The sequence below is a fragment of the Stigmatopora nigra genome, chromosome 16, assembly GCF_051989575.1.
Source record: "Stigmatopora nigra isolate UIUO_SnigA chromosome 16, RoL_Snig_1.1, whole genome shotgun sequence".
In the NCBI taxonomy this organism is placed as follows: domain Eukaryota; kingdom Metazoa; phylum Chordata; class Actinopteri; order Syngnathiformes; family Syngnathidae; genus Stigmatopora; species Stigmatopora nigra.
Window position 1 is genome coordinate 10,202,071 of NC_135523.1, and position 13,953 is coordinate 10,216,023.

Consider the following 13,953-nt stretch of genomic DNA (forward strand, 5'->3'; position numbering starts at 1 on the left):
CAATTTTGCCTTTTTTCAAAAGTTTGGAAGTTCCCCTACCACTACATCAGATAAAGTCAGACTGATGTTGAAAAGGACAAAGTCACACCTGAGCAGGGACTTGAACCCTGGACCCTCAGATTAAGAGTCTGATGCTCTACCATCTGAGCTACTCAGGCCCTGTGTGTGTACAAATTTGCCTTTTTTCAAAAGTTTGAATGTTCCCCTACCACTTCATCAGATAAAGTCAGACTGATGTTGAAAAGGACAAAGTCACACCTGAGCAGGGACTTGAACCCTGGACCCTCAGATTAAGAGTCTGATGCTCTACCATCTGAGCTACTCAGGCCCTGTGTGCATATAAATTTGCCTTTTTTCAAAAGTTTGGAAGTTCCCCTACCACTTCATCAGATAAAGTCAGACTGATGTTGAAAAGGACAGAGTCACACCTGAACAGGGACTTGAACCCTGGACCCTCAGATTAAAAGTCTGATGCTCTACCATCTGAGCTACTCAGGCCCTTCCACTTATGTACTTTGCCTTTATTCCAAAGTTTGAATGTTCCCCTACCACTTCATCTGATAAAGTCAGACTGATGTTGAAAAGGTCAAAGTCACACCTAAACAGGGACTTGAACCCTGGACCCTCAGATTAAAAGTCTGATGCTCTACCATCTGAGCTACTCAGGCCCTGTGAGTGTACAATTTTGCCTTTTTTCAAAAGTTTGGAAGTTCCCCTACAACTTCATCAGATAAAGTCAGACTGATGTTGAAAAGGACAAAGTCACACCTGAGCAGGGACTTGAACCCTGGACCCTCAAATTAAGAGTCTGATGCTCTACCATCTGAGCTACTCAGGCCCTGTGTGTATACAAATTTGCCTTTTTTCAAAAGTTTGGAAGTTCCCCTACCACTTCATCAGATAAATTCAGACTGATGTTGAAAAGGTCAAAGTCACACCTAAGCAGGGACTTGAACCCTGGACCCTCAGATTAAAAGTCTAATGCTCTACCATCTGAGCTACTCAGGCCCTGTGAGTGTACAATTTTGCCTTTTTTCAAAAGTTTGGAAGTTCCCCTACCACTTCATCAGATAAAGTCAGACTGATGTTGAAAAGGACAAAGTCACACCTGAGCAGGGACTTGAACCCTGGACCCTCAGATTAAGAGTCTGATGCTCTACCATCTGAGCTACTCAGGCCCTGTGTGTGTACAAATTTGCCTTTTTTCAAAAGTTTGAATGTTCCCCTACCACTTCATCAGATACAGTCAGACTGATGTGGAAAAGGACAGAATCACATGTGAACAGAGACTTGAACTGTGGACCCTCAAATTAAAAGTCTGATGCTCTACCATCTCAGCTACTCAGGCCATGTCAACCTGCATTTTTGCCTTTATTCCAAAGTTTGGATGTTCCCCTACCACTTCATCAGATAAAGTCAGACTGATGTTGCAAAGGACAGAGTCACACCTGAACAGGGACTTGAACCCTGGACCCTCAGATTAAAAGTCTGATGCTCTACCATCTGAGCTACTCAGGGCCTGTGAGTATACAAATTTGCCTTTTTTCAAAAGTTTGGAAGTTCCCCTACCACTTCATCAGATAAAGTCAGACTGATGTTGAAAAGGACAAAGTCACACCTGAGCAGGGACTTGAACCCTGGACCATCAGATTAAAAGTCTGATGCTCTACCATCTGAGCTACTCAGGCTCTGTCAACTAAGTACTTTGCCTTTATTCCAAAGTTGGAATGTTCCCCTACCACTTCATCAGATAAAGTCAGACTGATGTTGAAAAGGACAGAGTCACACCTGAACAGGGAATTGAACCCTGGACCCTAAGATTAAAAGTCTGATGCTCTACCATCTGAGCTACTCAGGCCCTGAGAATATGCAATTTTGCCTTGTTTCCAAAGTTTGGAAGTTCCCCTTCCACTTCATCAGATAAAGTCAGACTGATGTTGAAAAGGTCAAAGTCACACCTGAGCAGGGACTTGAACTCTGGAGCCTCAGATTAAAAGTCTGATGCTCTAACATCTGAGCTACTCAGGCCCTGTGAGTGTACAATTTTGCCTTTTTTCAAAAGTTTGGAAGTTCCCCTACCACTTCATCAGATAAAGTCAGACTGATGTTGAAAAGGACAAAGTCACACCTGAGCAGGGACTTGAACCCTGGACCCTCAGATTAAGAGTCTGATGCTCTACCATCTGAGCTACTCAGGCCCTGTGTGCATATAAATTTGCCTTTTTTCAAAAGTTTGGAAGTTCCCCTACCACTTCATCAGATAAAGTCAGACTGATGTTGAAAAGGACAGAGTCACACCTGAACAGGGACTTGAACCCTGGACCCTCAGATTAAAAGTCTGATGCTCTACCATCTGAGCTACTCAGGCCCTGTGAATATGCAATTTTGCCTTGTTTCCAAAGTTTGAAAGTTCCCCTACCACTTCATCATATACAGTCAGACTGATGTTGAAAAGGACAAAGTTACACCTGAGCAGGGACTTGAACCCTGGACCCTCAGATTAAAAGTCTGATGCTCTACCATCTGAGCTACTCAGGCCCTTCCACTTATGTACTTTGCCTTTATTCCAAAGTTTGAATGTTCCCCTACCACTTCATCTGATAAAGTCAGACTGATGTTGAAAAGGTCAAAGTCACACCTAAGCAGGGACTTGAACCTTGGACCCTCAGATTAAAAGTCTGATGCTCTACCATCTGAGCTACTCAGGCCCTGTGAGCGTACAATGTTGCCTTTTTTCAAAAGTTTGGAAGTTCCCCTACAACTTCATCAGATAAAGTCAGACTGATGTTGAAAAGGACAAAGTCACACCTGAGCAGGGACTTGAACCCTGGACCCTCAGATTAAGAGTCTGATGCTCTACCATCTGAGCTACTCAGGCCCTGTGTGTATACAAATTTGCCTTTTTTCAAAAGTTTGGAAGTTCCCCTACCACTTCATCAGATAAAGTCAGACTGATGTTGAAAAGGACAGAGTCACACCTGAACAGGGAATTGAACACTTGACCCTCAGATTAAAAGTCTGATGCTCTACCATCTGAGCTACTCAGGCCCTGTATATAAGCAATTTTGCCTTGTTTCCAAAGTTTGGAAGTTCCCCTACCACTTCATCAGATAAAGTCAGACTGATGTTGAAAAGGACAGAGTCACACCTGAACAGGGACTTGAACCCTGGACCCTCAGATTAAAAGTCTGATGCTCTACCATCTGAGCTACTCAGGCCCTGTGAATATGCAATTTTGCCTTGTTTCCAAAGTTTGAAAGTTCCCCTACCACTTCATCATATACAGTCAGACTGATGTTGAAAAGGACAAAGTTACACCTGAGCAGGGACTTGAACCCTGGACCCTCAGATTAAAAGTCTGATGCTCTACCATCTGAGCTACTCAGGCCCTTCCACTTATGTACTTTGCCTTTATTCCAAAGTTTGAATGTTCCCCTACCACTTCATCTGATAAAGTCAGACTGATGTTCAAAAGGTCAAAGTCACACCTAAGCAGGGACTTGAACCCTGGACCCTCAGATTAAAAGTCTGATGCTCTACCATCTGAGCTACTCAGGCCCTGTGAGCGTACAATTTTGCCTTTTTTCAAAAGTTTGGAAGTTCCCCTACCACTTCATCAGATAAAGTCAGACTGATGTTGAAAAGGACAAAGTCACACCTGAGCAAGGACTTGAACCATGGACCCTCAGATTAAGAGTCTGATGCTCTACCATCTGAGCTACTCAGGCCCTGTGTGTGTACAAATTTGCCTTTTTTCAAAAGTTTGAATGTTCCCCTACCACTTCATCAGATACAGTCAGACTGATGTGGTAAAGGACAGAATCACATGTGAACAGGGACTTGAACTGTGGACCCTCAAATTAAAAGTCTGATGCTCTACCATCTCAGCTACTCAGGCCATGTCAACCTGCATTTTTGCCTTTATTCCAAAGTTTGAATGTTCCCCTACCACTTCATCAGATAAAGTCAGACTGATGTTGCAAAGTACAGAGACACACCTGAACAGGGACTTGAACCCTGGACCCTCAGATTAAAAGTCTGATGCTCTACCATCTGAGCTACTCAGGGCCTGTGAGTATACAAATTTGCCTTTTTTCAAAAGTTTGGAAGTTCCCCTACCACTTCATCAGATAAAGTCAGACTGATGTTGAAAACGACAAAGTCACACCTGAGCAGGGACTTGAACCCTGGACCATCAGATTAAAAGTCTGATGCTCTACCATCTGAGCTACTCAGGCTCTGTCAACTAAGTACTTTGCCTTTATTCCAAAGTTGGAATGTTCCCCTACCACTTCATCAGATAAAGTCAGACTGATGTTGAAAAGGACAGAGTCACACCTGAACAGGGAATTGAACCCTGGACCCTAAGATTAAAAGTCTGATGCTCTACCATCCGAGCTACTCAGGCCCTGAGAATATGCGATTTTGCCTTGTTTCCAAAGTTTGGAAGTTCCCCTTCCACTTCATCAGATAAAGTCAGACTGATGTTGAAAAGGTCAAAGTCACACCTGAGCAGGGACTTGAACCCTGGAGCCTCAGATTAAAAGTCTGATGCTCTAACATCTGAGCTACTCAGGCCGTGTGAGTGTACAATTTTGCCTTTTTTCAAAAGTTTGGAAGTTCCCCTACCACTTCATCAGATAAAGTCAGACTGATGTTGAAAAGGACAAAGTCACACCTGAGCAGGGACTTGAACCCTGGACCCTTCAGATTAAGAGTCTGATGCTCTACCATCTGAGCTACTCAGGCCCTGTGTGCATATAAATTTGCCTTTTTTCAAAAGTTTGGAAGTTCCCCTACCACTTCATCAGATAAAGTCAGACTGATGTTGAAAAGGACAGAGTCACACCTGAACAGGGACTTGAACCCTGGACCCTCAGATTAAAAGTCTTATGCTCTACCATCTGAGCTACTCAGGCCCTGTGAATATGCAATTTTGCCTTGTTTCCAAAGTTTGAAAGTTCCCCTACCACTTCATCATATACAGTCAGACTGATGTTGAAAAGGACAAAGTTACACCTGAGCAGGGACTTGAACCCTGGACCCTCAGATTAAAAGTCTGATGCTCTACCATCTGAGCTACTCAGGCCCTTCCACTTATGTAATTTGCCTTTATACCAAAGTTTGAATGTTCCCCTACCACTTCATCTGATAAAGTCAGACTGATGTTGAAAAGGTCAAAGTCGCACCTAAGCAGGGACTTGAACCCTGGACCCTCAGATTAAAAGCCTGATGCTCTACCATCTGAGCTACTCAGGCCCTGTGAGTGTACAATTTTGCCTTTTTTCAAAAGTTTGGAAGTTCCCCTACCACTTCATCAGATAAAGTCAGACTGATGTTGAAAAGGACAAAGTCACACCTGAGCAGGGACTTGAACCCTGGAACCTCAGATTAAGAGTCTGATGCTCTACCATCTGAGCTACTCAGGCCCTGTGTGTATACAAATTTGCCTTTTTTCAAAAGTTTGGAAGTTCCCCTACCACTTCATCAGATAAAGTCAGACTGATGTTGAAAAGGACAGAGTCACACCTGAACAGGGAATTGAACCCTGGACCCTCAGATTAAAAGTCTGATGCTCTACCATCTGAGCTACTCAGGCCCTGAATATAAGCAATTTTGCCTTGTTTCCAAAGTTTGGAAGTTCCCCTACCACTTCATCAGATAAAGTCAGACTGATGTTGAAAAGGACAGAGTCACACCTGAACAGGGACTTGAACCCTGGAACCTCAGATTAAAAGTCTGATGCTCTACCATCTGAGCTACTCAGGCCATGTGAACATGCAATTTTGCCTTGTTTCCAAAGTTTGAAAGTTCCCCTACCACTTCATCATATACAGTCAGACTGATGTTGAAAAGGACAAAGTTACACCTGAGCAGGGACTTGAATCCTGGACCCTCAGATTAAAAGTCTGAAGCTCTACCATCTGAGCTACTCAGGCCCTTCCACTTATGTACTTTGCCTTTATTCCAAAGTTTGAATGTTCCCCTACCACTTCATCTGATAAAGTCAGACTGATGTTGAAAAGGTCAAAGTCACACCTAAGCAGGGACTTGAACCCTGGACCCTCAGATTAAAAGTCTGATGCTCTACCATCTGAGATACTCAGGCCCTGTGAGTGTACAATTTTGCCTTTTTTCAAAAGTTTGGAAGTTCCCCTACCACTTCATCAGATAAAGTCAGACTGATGTTGAAAAGGACAAAGTCACACTTGAGCAGGGACTTGAACCCTGGACCCTCAGATTAAGAGTCTGATGCTCTACCATCTGAGCTACTCAGGCCCTATGTGTATACAAATTTGCCTTTTTTCAAAAGTTTGGAAGTTTCCCTACCACTTCATCAGATAAAGTCAGACTGATGTTGAAAAGGACAGAGTCACACCTGAACAGGGAATTGAACCCTGGACCCTCAGATAAAAAGTCTGATGCTCTACCATTTGAGCTACTCAGGCCCTGAATATAAGCAATTTTGCCTTGTTTCCAAAGTTTGGAAGTTCCCCTACCACTTCATCAGATAAAGTCAGACTGATGTTGAAAAGGACAGAGTCACACCTGAACAGGGACTTGAACCCTGGACCCTCAGATTAAAAGTCTGATGCTCTACCATCTGAGCTACTCAGGCCCTGTGAATATGCAATTTTGCCTTGTTTCCAAAGTTTGAAAGTTCCCCTACCACTTCATCATATACAGTCAGACTGATGTTGAAAAGGACAAAGTTACACCTGAGCAGGGACTTGAACCCTGGACCCTCAGATTAAAAGTCTGATGCTCCACCATCTGAGCTACTCAGTCCCTTCCACTTATGTACTTTGCCTTTATTCCAAAGTTTGAATGTTCCCCTACCACTTCATCTGATAAAGTCAGACTGATGTTGAAAAGGTCAAAGTCACACCTAAGCAGGGACTTGAACCCTGGACCCTCAGATTAAAAGTCTGATGCTCTACCATCTGAGCTACTCAGGCCCTGTGAGTATACAATTTTGCCTTTTTTTCAAAAGTTTGGAAGTTCCCCTACCACTTCATCAGATAAAGTCAGACTGATGTTGAAAAGGACAAAGTCACACCTGAGCAGGGACTTGAACCCTGGACCCTCAGATTAAGAGTCTGATGCTCTACCATCTGAACTACTCAGGCCCTGTGTGTATACAAATTTGCCTTTTTTCAAAAGTTTGGAAGTTCCCCTACCACTTCATCAGATAAAGTCAGACTGATGTTGAAAAGGACAGAGTCACACCTGAACAGGGACTTGAACCCTGGACCCTCAGATTAAAAGTCTGATGCTCTACCATCTGAGCTACTCAGGCCCTGTGAATATGCAATTTTGCCTTGTTTCCAAAGTTTTGAAGTTCCCCTACCACTTCATCAGATAAAGTCAGACTGATGTTGAAAAGGTCAAAGTCACATCTGAGCAGGGACTTGAACCCTGGAGCCTCAGATTAAAAGTCTGATGCTCTACCATCTGAGCTACTCAGGCCCTGCCACTTCAACACTATGCCTTTATTCCAAAATTTGAATGTTCCCCTACCACTTCATCAGATAAAGTCAGACTGATGTTGAAAAGGTCAAAGTCACACCTGAGCAGGGACTTGAATCCTGGACCCTCAGATTGAAAGTCTGATGCTCTAACATCTGAGCTACTCAGGCCCTGTGAGTGTACAATTTTGCCTTTTTTCAAAAGTTTGGAAGTTCCCCTACCACTTCATCAGATAAAGTCAGACTGATGTTGAAAAGGACAAAGTCACACCTGAGCAGGGACTTGAACCCTGGACCCTCAGATTAAGAGTCTGATGCTCTACCATCTGAGCTACTCAGGCCCTGTGTGTATACAAATTTGCCCTTTTCAAAAGTTTGGAAGTTCCCCTACCACTTCATCAGATAAAGTCAGACTGATGTTGAAAAAGACAGAGTCACACCTGAACAGGGACTTGAACCCTGGACCCTCAGATTAAAAGTCTGATGCTCTACCATCTGAGCTACTCAGGCCCTGTGAATATGCAATTTTGCCTTGTTTCCAAAGTTTGAAAGTTCCCCTACCACTTCATCATATACAGTCAGACTGATGTTGAAAAGGACAAAGTTACACCTGAGCAGGGACTTGAACCCTGGACCCTCAGATTAAAAGTCTGATGCTCTACCATCTGAGCTACTCAGGCCCTTCCACTTATGTACTTTGCCTTTATTCCAAAGTTTGAATGTTCCCCTACCACTTCATCTGATAAAGTCAGACTGATGTTGAAAAGGTCAAAGTCACACCTAAGCAGGGACTTGAACCCTGGACCCTCAGATTAAAAGTCTGATGCTCTACCATCTGAGCTACTCAGGCCCTGTGAATATGCAATTTTGCCTTGTTTCCAAAGTTTGGAAGTTCCCCTACCACTTCATCAGATAAAGTCAGACTGATGTTGAAAAGGACAGAGTCACACCTGAACAGGGACTTGAACCCTGGACCCTCAGATTAAAAGTCTGATGCTCTACCATCTGAGCTACTGTTGGGTTTATTCTGTTTTACTATTATAATAGTTATATTAATTCATTTCTTTATTAAATCATTCTCTTTCTTTTCTCTGTATTAATTCATTACTTTGTTAAATCATTCTCTTTCTGTTTTTCAAAAGTGTTGAGGTCACACCAAGTCATCTTTAACCTAGACAGCCTGTTCCAGGATGGTTATACAAACAATCCACCCAATCTGGGTCCTTGAGATTTGGTGGGCCCTTGGTGACGAGGACAGGGCTATTCGGACAATAACAAGAATATTGTTATCGTTATGTAACCGTACACTTCGGGTTTTTCTGTATGTAACGGTTATATGATTATGATTATATTATATGATTCTTAGGTCAAGGAGGTTGTATAATTACTCTAATCTAAATGTTGTTAGGTCTAGTCCCTGTTTTTGTTATTAGTAAAATACTTTGATTGTTATTGTAGTCCCAGATGTTGTTTTTACTCATACGTGATGGAATGATCAACAACTCTGTAACTTGTGACCATAAGAATGGGACGAAAACGTCTATTCGGGGAGACGTTCGGAAGTTGTAAGGGACACTTGCTGTAATGCTCCCCTCCGGAGGCTTTTACCTGTTGTATCCATTTCTATTTAATTAAATGTCAATAATTGAATAAGATGTCTTCCTGCAGTTATTGATAATTACGGACGAAGGTAATTATTAATGAACCTGACATTTTGGTCCTTCTGAGCCATGGAGGTCAATATACCGGAGCGAGAACCCAGGCGCTGCTGTTCGACATCTGGTAAGTGACCGTGCGCACGGCGTCTTCAAAACCCTTGGTGGGCCGGAGTTTTTCGACGGGGGCGCCTGGATTCTCGGCGGTTGAAGACTTTTCCTGCTGGAGGGAGACATCTGATGGATCTCGGGTAAGTCCACATTAATGTCTGCATGTTGTGAAGGTGTTTACAAATGCGTTAAAGGGACATTGTATGTGAGGCCCATTGTTGGGCTGGTTTCGCGTCCTGGGTGACGGCGATAAAACCCTGTGTTTATACTAGTCAATGGCAGGTACGGTGGGGCACTTTGCTGGAAAGTGTCCTGTGTCTCAGGGGTAGGCACGAATGTATTGTACTAGAGGTACAATATTGAGGCCGGGGAGTGTCCTGTGTCTAAAGGGTAGGCACGAATATACGTTGTATGGTGTTTGTGTGGTTTCTGCAGTAAAATTAGGAAAGGCCTAGGAGATACAGTCGATACAGTCGAATAGATAATAATAATATTAATAATAATAATAAATAATAGAGTTAACTGTGTGAGGCACACGAACTCACTACAAAAAATAAAAGTAAAATATGGGAAACACGTGTTGTAAGGCGGGTTTGGATGACGATCCAAAAAAATACGTCTAACTTGTAAGGATTGGAAAAAATTGGAAAGACAAAGCGCTTTAAAAATATTACACAGCTATATTTATGGATAAATAAATATGGGTTTGCTGGCCAGCTTAAAATGCATAAAATGCAGGATAATATATGCACTAATGCATAGAGGTAATATACATATATAAATAATATGTGAGTGGATAAAAGTGTAACAGCTTGTTCCACAGACACTAATGGAGGTAATATACATATATAAATAATATGTGAGTGGATAAAAGTGTAACAGCTTGTTCCACAGACACTAATGGCGAAATAAGGCCGGGGAGAAGTTAAAAAATACTATTTTGGGAAAATAGTGGGGGCTCCCTCGGATAACGGGGATATATTTAAGACCGTGGCGGCGGGAAAGTACTGTTTGGTAAGGAAAAAATAGCGGGGCCTCCTCGGCTGACGGGGAAAATATTTACCGAGATAGGTGACGGGCGCGGAGGAAGTTTAACAAAAATAAAGGGAGCTAGAAAATTAATGGGGACACTGGTATTTGATTTGGTTAATCCGGGTATGACGTTTTGTGATTACAATAAATTGGGTTTTTTGTGATGCTTGGGCTTGTATAACAACAATTAGAATGGTTATTTCCAAGTGCTGGTGGTGCTTTGTTAATATAACCTATATGTACTGTCAATTTACAGCAATGTGATGGCTTATTGCAGCTTGGTTTTTGATCCCGTCCGCTAACGGGAAGATGGTGTTTAAAAAGACAAAAGAATATATACAAAATGATCATTTAAATTTTAGCAGGGAATGTCACCTGTGTTTTTATTATGCTCTAGACTTGCCAAAAAAATGTGTCGACTGCGGGGGAAGCGTTTCTGGTGCAGCGGCTGCTGATTAGATGGGAGTGAAACATGTGGGCCGCGGGGCAGACGATTTAACTGTGTTGGGCTTTCGGGAGCGTTCGGACCGTGTAAACGACTAAAATTTTGTGATCCTTTCCGTGAAGACATTATAATAATAATAATTGGCCTTGGGGGTGCTGAAGCAAACTTGAGGGCAGAAAATGGGTTTTTGCCATATTGTTGTGCTTGCAGCATACATATTCTGGATATATGGGGTCTTGGAAAAAATATTGTGATGTAGTTGAATATCGGAAGAGGGGTTAATTTGACGTTTTAATGGTTGTCTTCTCTAAAAAGCGTTGTATTTGGGCACAGGGAAAAATCACAGTCACCCGACATTACCATTTAGTGATTACTAAGAAATGACTAATAACATACATATTATAAAAACGGGGGAATGTTGGGTTTATTCTGTTTTACTATTATAATAGTTATATTAATTCATTTCTTTATTAAATCATTCTCTTTCTTTTCTCTGTATTAATTCATTACTTTGTTAAATCATTCTCTTTCTGTTTTTCAAAAGTGTTGAGGTCACACCAAGTCATCTTTAACCTAGACAGCCTGTTCCAGGATGGTTATACAAACAATCCACCCAATCTGGGTCCTTGAGATTTGGTGGGCCCTTGGTGACGAGGACAGGGCTATTCGGACAATAACAAGAATATTGTTATCGTTATGTAACCGTACACTTCGGGTTTTTCTGTATGTAACGATTATATGATTATATTATATGATTCTTAGGTCAAGGAGGTTGTATAATTACTCTAATCTAAATGTTGTTAGGTCTAGTCCCTGTTTTTGTTATTAGTAAAATACTTTGATTGTTATTGTAGTCCCAGATGTTGTTTTTACTCATACGTGATGGAATGATCAACAACTCTGTAACTTGTGACCATAAGAATGGGACGAAAACGTCTATTCGGGGAGACGTTCGGAAGTTGTAAGGGACACTTGCTGTAATGCTCCCCTCCGGAGGCTTTTACCTGTTGTATCCATTTCTATTTAATTAAATGTCAATAATTGAATAAGATGTCTTCCTGCAGTTATTGATAATTACGGACGAAGGTAATTATTAATGAACCTGACAGCTACTCAGGCCCTGTGAATATGCAATTTTGCCTTGTTTCCAAAGTTTGAAAGTTCCCCTACCACTTCATCATATACAGTCAGACTGATGTTGAAAAGGACAGAGTCACACCTGAACAGGGACTTGAACCCTGGACCCTCAGATTAAAAGTCTGATGCTCTACCATCTGAGCTACTCAGGCCCTGTGAATATGCAATTTTGCCTTGTTTCCAAAGTTTGAAAGTTCCCCTACCACTTCATCATATACAGTCAGACTGATGTTGAAAAGGACAAAGTTACACCTGAGCAGGGACTTGAACCCTGGACGCTCAGATTTAAAGTCTGATGCTCTACCATCTGAGCTTTCAGTCCCTTCTACTTATGTACTTTGCCTTTATTCCAAAGTTTGAATGTTCCCCTACCACTTCATCTGATAAAGTCAGACTGATGTTGAAAAGGTCAAAGTCACACCTAAGCAGGGACTTGAACCCTGGACCCTCAGATTAAAAGTCTGATGCTCTACCATCTGAGCTACTCAGGCCCTGTGAGTGTACAATTTTGCCTTTTTTTCAAAAGTTTGGAAGTTCCCCTACCACTTCTTCAGATAAAGTCAGACTGATGTTGAAAAGGACAAAGTCACACCTGAGCAGGGACTTGAACCCTGGACCCTCAGATTAAGAGTCCGATGCTCTACCATCTGAGCTACTCAGGCCCTGTGTGTATACAAATTTGCCTTTTTTCAAAAGTTTGGAAGTTCCCCTACCACTTCATCAGATAAAGTCAGACTGATGTTGAAAAGGACAGAGTCACACCTGAACAGGGACTTAACCCTGGACCCTCAGATTAAAAGTCTGATGCTCTACCATCTGAGCTACTCAGGCCCTGTGAATATGCAATTTTGCCTTGTTTCCAAAGTTTGAAAGTTCCCCTACCACTTCATCATATACAGTCAGACTGGTGTTGAAAAGGACAAAGTTACACCTGAGCAGGGACTTGAACCCTGGACCCTCAGATTAAAAGTCTGATGCTCTACCATCTGAGCTACTCAGGCCCTTCCACTTATGTACTTTGCCTTTATTCCAAAGTTTGAATGTTCGCCTACCACTTCATCTGATAAAGTCAGACTGATGTTGAAAAGGTCAAAGTCACACCTAAGCAGGGACTTGAACCCTGGACCCTCAGATTAAAAGTCTGAAGCTCTACCATCTGAGCTACTCAGGCCCTGAGAGTGTACAATTTTGCCTTTTTTCAAAAGTTTGGAAGTTCCCCTACCACTTCATCAGATAAAGTCAGACTGATGTTGAAAAGGACGAAGTCACACCTGAGCAGGGACTTGAACCCTGGACACTCAGATTAAGAGTCTGATGCTCTACCATCTGAGCTACTCAGGCCCTGTGTGTATACAAATTTGCCTTTTTTCAAAAGTTTGGAAGTTCCCCTACCACTTCATCAGATAAAGTCAAACTGATGTTGAAAAGGACAGAGTCACACCTGAACAGGGAAATGAACCCTGGACCCTCAGATTAAAAGTCTGATGCTCTACCATCTGAGCTACTCAGGCCCTGTGAATATGCAATTTTGCCTTGTTTCCAAAGTTTGAAAGTTCCCCTAACACTTCATCATATACAGTCAGACTGATGTTGAAAAGGACAAAGTTACACCTGAGCAGGGACTTGAACCCTGGACCCTCAGATTAAAAGTCTGATGCTCTACCATCTGAGCTACTCAGGCCCTTCCACTTAAGTACTTTGCCTTTATTCCAAAGTTTGAATGTTCCCCTACCACTTCATCTGATAAAGTCAGACTGATGTTGAAAAGGTCAAAGTCACACCTGAGCAGGGACTTGAACCCTGGAGCCTCAGATTAAAAGTCTGATGCTCTACCATCTGAGCTACTCAGGCCCTGTGAGTGAACAATTTTGCCTTTTTTCAAAAGTTTGGAAGTTCCCCTATCACTTCATCAGATAAAGTCAGACTGATGTTGAAAAGGACAAAGTCACACCTGAGCAGGGACTTGAACCCTGGACCCTCAGATTAAGAGTCTGATGCTCTACCATCTGAGCTACTCAGGCCCTGTGTGTATACAAATTTGCCTTTTTTCAAAAGTTTGGAGGTTTCCCTACCACTTCATCAGATAAAGTCAAACTGATGTTGA

The 13,953-nt window shown here is 42.3% G+C and overlaps 38 non-coding genes across 38 annotated transcripts; all 38 read right to left on the minus strand.

Annotated features, from left to right (window-relative positions):
- Window positions 1-85: 85 nt before the first annotated feature.
- On the minus strand, window positions 86-158 carry trnak-cuu (transfer RNA lysine (anticodon CUU)). Its single transcript has one exon. It is a non-coding gene; the product is annotated as a tRNA-Lys (tRNA).
- A 97-nt stretch (window positions 159-255) lies between these two features.
- Window positions 256-328, minus strand: trnak-cuu (transfer RNA lysine (anticodon CUU)). Its single transcript has one exon. It is a non-coding gene; the product is annotated as a tRNA-Lys (tRNA).
- A 97-nt stretch (window positions 329-425) lies between these two features.
- Window positions 426-498, minus strand: trnak-uuu (transfer RNA lysine (anticodon UUU)). Its single transcript has one exon. It is a non-coding gene; the product is annotated as a tRNA-Lys (tRNA).
- Window positions 499-595: 97 nt separating this feature from the next.
- trnak-uuu (transfer RNA lysine (anticodon UUU)) lies at window positions 596-668 on the minus strand. The gene has a single exon. It is a non-coding gene; the product is annotated as a tRNA-Lys (tRNA).
- Window positions 669-765: 97 nt separating this feature from the next.
- trnak-cuu (transfer RNA lysine (anticodon CUU)) lies at window positions 766-838 on the minus strand. The gene has a single exon. It is a non-coding gene; the product is annotated as a tRNA-Lys (tRNA).
- Window positions 839-1,105: 267 nt separating this feature from the next.
- trnak-cuu (transfer RNA lysine (anticodon CUU)) lies at window positions 1,106-1,178 on the minus strand. Its single transcript has one exon. It is a non-coding gene; the product is annotated as a tRNA-Lys (tRNA).
- A 437-nt stretch (window positions 1,179-1,615) lies between these two features.
- trnak-uuu (transfer RNA lysine (anticodon UUU)) lies at window positions 1,616-1,688 on the minus strand. The gene has a single exon. It is a non-coding gene; the product is annotated as a tRNA-Lys (tRNA).
- Window positions 1,689-2,125: 437 nt separating this feature from the next.
- trnak-cuu (transfer RNA lysine (anticodon CUU)) lies at window positions 2,126-2,198 on the minus strand. Its single transcript has one exon. It is a non-coding gene; the product is annotated as a tRNA-Lys (tRNA).
- Window positions 2,199-2,295: 97 nt separating this feature from the next.
- Window positions 2,296-2,368, minus strand: trnak-uuu (transfer RNA lysine (anticodon UUU)). Its single transcript has one exon. It is a non-coding gene; the product is annotated as a tRNA-Lys (tRNA).
- A 97-nt stretch (window positions 2,369-2,465) lies between these two features.
- trnak-uuu (transfer RNA lysine (anticodon UUU)) lies at window positions 2,466-2,538 on the minus strand. The gene has a single exon. It is a non-coding gene; the product is annotated as a tRNA-Lys (tRNA).
- Window positions 2,539-2,805: 267 nt separating this feature from the next.
- Window positions 2,806-2,878, minus strand: trnak-cuu (transfer RNA lysine (anticodon CUU)). The gene has a single exon. It is a non-coding gene; the product is annotated as a tRNA-Lys (tRNA).
- Window positions 2,879-3,145: 267 nt separating this feature from the next.
- trnak-uuu (transfer RNA lysine (anticodon UUU)) lies at window positions 3,146-3,218 on the minus strand. The gene has a single exon. It is a non-coding gene; the product is annotated as a tRNA-Lys (tRNA).
- A 97-nt stretch (window positions 3,219-3,315) lies between these two features.
- On the minus strand, window positions 3,316-3,388 carry trnak-uuu (transfer RNA lysine (anticodon UUU)). Its single transcript has one exon. It is a non-coding gene; the product is annotated as a tRNA-Lys (tRNA).
- Window positions 3,389-3,485: 97 nt separating this feature from the next.
- Window positions 3,486-3,558, minus strand: trnak-uuu (transfer RNA lysine (anticodon UUU)). The gene has a single exon. It is a non-coding gene; the product is annotated as a tRNA-Lys (tRNA).
- A 97-nt stretch (window positions 3,559-3,655) lies between these two features.
- On the minus strand, window positions 3,656-3,728 carry trnak-cuu (transfer RNA lysine (anticodon CUU)). Its single transcript has one exon. It is a non-coding gene; the product is annotated as a tRNA-Lys (tRNA).
- A 437-nt stretch (window positions 3,729-4,165) lies between these two features.
- Window positions 4,166-4,238, minus strand: trnak-uuu (transfer RNA lysine (anticodon UUU)). Its single transcript has one exon. It is a non-coding gene; the product is annotated as a tRNA-Lys (tRNA).
- A 437-nt stretch (window positions 4,239-4,675) lies between these two features.
- trnak-cuu (transfer RNA lysine (anticodon CUU)) lies at window positions 4,676-4,749 on the minus strand. Its single transcript has one exon. It is a non-coding gene; the product is annotated as a tRNA-Lys (tRNA).
- Window positions 4,750-5,016: 267 nt separating this feature from the next.
- On the minus strand, window positions 5,017-5,089 carry trnak-uuu (transfer RNA lysine (anticodon UUU)). The gene has a single exon. It is a non-coding gene; the product is annotated as a tRNA-Lys (tRNA).
- Window positions 5,090-5,356: 267 nt separating this feature from the next.
- Window positions 5,357-5,429, minus strand: trnak-cuu (transfer RNA lysine (anticodon CUU)). Its single transcript has one exon. It is a non-coding gene; the product is annotated as a tRNA-Lys (tRNA).
- A 97-nt stretch (window positions 5,430-5,526) lies between these two features.
- trnak-uuu (transfer RNA lysine (anticodon UUU)) lies at window positions 5,527-5,599 on the minus strand. The gene has a single exon. It is a non-coding gene; the product is annotated as a tRNA-Lys (tRNA).
- Window positions 5,600-6,206: 607 nt separating this feature from the next.
- On the minus strand, window positions 6,207-6,279 carry trnak-cuu (transfer RNA lysine (anticodon CUU)). Its single transcript has one exon. It is a non-coding gene; the product is annotated as a tRNA-Lys (tRNA).
- Window positions 6,280-6,546: 267 nt separating this feature from the next.
- On the minus strand, window positions 6,547-6,619 carry trnak-uuu (transfer RNA lysine (anticodon UUU)). The gene has a single exon. It is a non-coding gene; the product is annotated as a tRNA-Lys (tRNA).
- Window positions 6,620-6,886: 267 nt separating this feature from the next.
- trnak-uuu (transfer RNA lysine (anticodon UUU)) lies at window positions 6,887-6,959 on the minus strand. The gene has a single exon. It is a non-coding gene; the product is annotated as a tRNA-Lys (tRNA).
- Window positions 6,960-7,057: 98 nt separating this feature from the next.
- On the minus strand, window positions 7,058-7,130 carry trnak-cuu (transfer RNA lysine (anticodon CUU)). Its single transcript has one exon. It is a non-coding gene; the product is annotated as a tRNA-Lys (tRNA).
- A 97-nt stretch (window positions 7,131-7,227) lies between these two features.
- On the minus strand, window positions 7,228-7,300 carry trnak-uuu (transfer RNA lysine (anticodon UUU)). Its single transcript has one exon. It is a non-coding gene; the product is annotated as a tRNA-Lys (tRNA).
- A 267-nt stretch (window positions 7,301-7,567) lies between these two features.
- Window positions 7,568-7,640, minus strand: trnae-uuc (transfer RNA glutamic acid (anticodon UUC)). The gene has a single exon. It is a non-coding gene; the product is annotated as a tRNA-Glu (tRNA).
- A 97-nt stretch (window positions 7,641-7,737) lies between these two features.
- Window positions 7,738-7,810, minus strand: trnak-cuu (transfer RNA lysine (anticodon CUU)). Its single transcript has one exon. It is a non-coding gene; the product is annotated as a tRNA-Lys (tRNA).
- Window positions 7,811-7,906: 96 nt separating this feature from the next.
- Window positions 7,907-7,979, minus strand: trnak-uuu (transfer RNA lysine (anticodon UUU)). Its single transcript has one exon. It is a non-coding gene; the product is annotated as a tRNA-Lys (tRNA).
- A 97-nt stretch (window positions 7,980-8,076) lies between these two features.
- On the minus strand, window positions 8,077-8,149 carry trnak-uuu (transfer RNA lysine (anticodon UUU)). Its single transcript has one exon. It is a non-coding gene; the product is annotated as a tRNA-Lys (tRNA).
- Window positions 8,150-8,246: 97 nt separating this feature from the next.
- On the minus strand, window positions 8,247-8,319 carry trnak-uuu (transfer RNA lysine (anticodon UUU)). Its single transcript has one exon. It is a non-coding gene; the product is annotated as a tRNA-Lys (tRNA).
- Window positions 8,320-11,928: 3,609 nt separating this feature from the next.
- trnak-uuu (transfer RNA lysine (anticodon UUU)) lies at window positions 11,929-12,001 on the minus strand. Its single transcript has one exon. It is a non-coding gene; the product is annotated as a tRNA-Lys (tRNA).
- A 266-nt stretch (window positions 12,002-12,267) lies between these two features.
- Window positions 12,268-12,340, minus strand: trnak-uuu (transfer RNA lysine (anticodon UUU)). Its single transcript has one exon. It is a non-coding gene; the product is annotated as a tRNA-Lys (tRNA).
- A 98-nt stretch (window positions 12,341-12,438) lies between these two features.
- On the minus strand, window positions 12,439-12,511 carry trnak-cuu (transfer RNA lysine (anticodon CUU)). The gene has a single exon. It is a non-coding gene; the product is annotated as a tRNA-Lys (tRNA).
- A 266-nt stretch (window positions 12,512-12,777) lies between these two features.
- trnak-uuu (transfer RNA lysine (anticodon UUU)) lies at window positions 12,778-12,850 on the minus strand. The gene has a single exon. It is a non-coding gene; the product is annotated as a tRNA-Lys (tRNA).
- Window positions 12,851-12,947: 97 nt separating this feature from the next.
- On the minus strand, window positions 12,948-13,020 carry trnak-uuu (transfer RNA lysine (anticodon UUU)). The gene has a single exon. It is a non-coding gene; the product is annotated as a tRNA-Lys (tRNA).
- A 97-nt stretch (window positions 13,021-13,117) lies between these two features.
- trnak-cuu (transfer RNA lysine (anticodon CUU)) lies at window positions 13,118-13,190 on the minus strand. Its single transcript has one exon. It is a non-coding gene; the product is annotated as a tRNA-Lys (tRNA).
- Window positions 13,191-13,457: 267 nt separating this feature from the next.
- On the minus strand, window positions 13,458-13,530 carry trnak-uuu (transfer RNA lysine (anticodon UUU)). Its single transcript has one exon. It is a non-coding gene; the product is annotated as a tRNA-Lys (tRNA).
- Window positions 13,531-13,797: 267 nt separating this feature from the next.
- Window positions 13,798-13,870, minus strand: trnak-cuu (transfer RNA lysine (anticodon CUU)). The gene has a single exon. It is a non-coding gene; the product is annotated as a tRNA-Lys (tRNA).
- Between the last annotated feature and the right edge of the window lie 83 nt (window positions 13,871-13,953).